General features: G+C 47.7%; 1 pseudogene; it reads left to right on the plus strand.

Annotated features, from left to right (window-relative positions):
- The first annotated feature begins 822 nt into the window (after positions 1-822).
- Positions 823-2,069, plus strand: Ahcy-ps4 (adenosylhomocysteinase, pseudogene 4; annotated as a pseudogene).
- The last annotated feature ends 900 nt before the right edge of the window (positions 2,070-2,969 follow it).

A 2,969-nucleotide genomic window follows, 5' to 3' on the forward strand; every position in this document is an offset into this window, starting at 1 on the left:
GTTGGAGCATCTTTTCGGTATATGTCCAGAAGTAGTATTTCTGGGTCCTCAGGTAGTACTATGTCCAAATTTCTGAGGAACCTCCAGACTGATTTCCAGAGTGGTTGTCTCAGCTTGCAATCTCACTTGCTGACAGGAGCCAGATATAGCTGTCTCCTGAGAGGCTCTGCAAGAGTCTGAGAAATACAGAGGCGGATGCTCAAAGCCAACCATTTGACTGAGCACTGCATCCCCAATGGAGTTATTAGAGAAAAGCCTGAAGGAGCTGAAGTGTTTTGCAATCCATAGGAAGAACAATATCAACCAACCCGACCCTTCTCCCAGAGTTTCAAGGGACTAAAACCAGAGAGTACATATGGAGTGACCCATGGCTCCTGCTGCATATGTAGCAGAGGATGGCATTGTTGGAAATCAATGTCCTTGGTTCTGAGAAGGCTTGATTTCGTGATGTAGGGGAATGCCAGGGGGGTGGGAATCAGGAGTGGGTGGTACCGGAAGCACCCTCACAGAAACAGGGGGAAGGAGGATGGGGTAGGGAGTTTCCAAAGGCGAAACCTGGAAAGGGGATAGTTAATATTTGAAATTAAATAAGTATAATATTCAATTCAATAAAAAGTAAATAAAATTTAAAAGAGGAAAAAATGCAAAATGAATTATAAATTACAGATGAAGACTAAGTAAAAAGAGAATTTAAGCCCCGCGCCACACAACCCCCTTCAGTGAGTTTATCACTCCTAGGGGAAGCGCTGCCAGCTTGTCTGATAAACTGCCCTACAAAGTCGCGGACATTGGACTGGCTGCCTGGAAGGAAGGCCCTGGACATAGATGAGAATGAGAATGAGAATGAGAATGCCAGGTTTGATGCACATGCGGGAGAAGTACTCAGTCTCCAAGTCACTGAAGGGTGATGCTCACATTGCTGGCTGCCTGCACATGACTGTGGAGAGTGCTGTCCTCATTGAGACTCTCATGGCCCTGGGTGCTGAGGTGCGGTGGTCTAGCTGCAACATCTTCTCCACTCAGGACCACGCAGCGGTTGCCATTGCCAAGACTGGCATTCCAGTGTTTGCCTGGAATAAGGGCAAGACAGATGAAGAGTACCTGTGGTGCATTGAGCAGACATTGAACTCCAAGGATGGGCCCCTCAACATGATTCTGGACGATGGTGGTGACCTTACTAACCTCATCCACACCAAATTCCCACAGCTTCTGTCAGGCATCCGAGGTCTCTCTGAGGAGACCACGACTGGGTTCACAACCTCTACAAGATGATGGCCAATGGGATACTGAAGGTGCCTGTCATCAATGTCAATGATTATGTCACCAAGAGCAAGTTTGACAACCTCTATGGCTGCCGGGAGTCCCTCATAGATGGCATCAAATGGGCCACAGATGTGATGATTGCGGGCAAGGTGGCAGTGGTAGCAGACTATGGTGATGTGGGCAAGGGTTGTGCCCAGACCCTGCCAGGTTTCAGAGCCCGAGTCATCATCACCGAGATTGACCCCATAAAGGCACTGCAAGCTGCCATTGAGGGCTATGAGGTAACCACCATGGACGAGGCCTGTAAGGAGGGCAACATCTTTATCACCACCACAGACTGTTTTGATATCATCCTTGGACAGCACTTTGAACAGATGAAGGGCGATGCCGTTGTTTGTTACATTGGACACTTCGACGTGGAGACTGATGGGAAGTGGCTCAATGAGAATGCCGTGGAGAATGTGACCATCAAGCCCCAGGTAGACCACTGCCGTCTGAAGAATGGGTTCTGCATCATCTTGCTGGTTGAAGGCCGTCTGGTCAACCTGGGTTGTGCCATGGGCCACCCCAGCTTCATGATGAGCAACTCGTTCACAAACCAGGTGATGGCACAGATTGAGCAGTGGACCCGCCCAGATAAATACCCTGTGGGTGTTCACTTCCTGCCTAAGAAGCTGGATGAGGCAGTGGCTGAAGCCCACCTAGGCAAGCTGAAAGTGAAGCTGACCAAGCTGACTGAGAAGCAGGCTCAGGACCTGGGCGTGCCCATTAACAGCCCCTTCAAGACTGATCACTACCACTACTGAGAGCTCGGACTGCCCTTCACCTTCCAGCTGCCACCCTTGTTCCAGTCTCTACCTCTCGTTCCCAAGAGCAAATGTCACCAACTCTGCAGTTGCTAAACCAGTGTTCCACCCTCTCCCCCAGCCTCACCCCCACTCTGGCTGGTTTTTCTGTCTTTGGCTTCTGTTGGATCCCTCATATTGTTCCCTGTTTGGCAGGGGGAACAATACCCAGGAAACATCCACAGGGGACGTGAGCTCAGAAGTCTTGGAAGTCCAGAGGATGGGTGTTACTAGTGGGCACAAGCCCATGTACTTACTATCCAGACTCTTGCTTGGTCTTTAGATCTGTGTGCTTGGTTTACATACCCGACAGCTTCTTGGCCCAGGACCCAAGAAGGAGCTCATTCAGAGGGTAGGAACCACTGGAGTATGAAGGTTCCTGAGTGCTTGACCTTTTTACTGTTGGGCCATCTCTTAAACCTCATAATACTAAGTTGGTACTTTTGGTCCCTATTTTACAAGGGTTCAGACAGATTAACAGAGAAAGTACAAGTGACAGAGACTGAAAAGGGCTAGAAAAACAAATGGGAAAAGGCCTGTCACTACAGGATAATTGATGGTTCCTATCATGAGCCTGGGTCACAAAGAGATTATTTTGTTCTATAATGTTTATATACTATTTAGGATGCTTTGTCATTATTCTGAGGACAAAGAGGATGGATGGGATAGCTTGTGGCTACAAATGTGTTTACTGAATATTATTACTTAAGTCATCCATTTAACAGAGTTTGATTATTTCTGCATATTAGTTACTCTGTAATGTAATGGAACTCTAGCCTGAAAAACAAAGAATATAGGACTTCTGCTCTCATGAGAATGGTCTGTATCTAGTTTGTCTAATGCTATCTTCTCACCAAAATA

The sequence above is a fragment of the Rattus norvegicus genome, chromosome 1, assembly GCF_036323735.1.
Source record: "Rattus norvegicus strain BN/NHsdMcwi chromosome 1, GRCr8, whole genome shotgun sequence".
Lineage (NCBI taxonomy): Eukaryota > Metazoa > Chordata > Mammalia > Rodentia > Muridae > Rattus > Rattus norvegicus.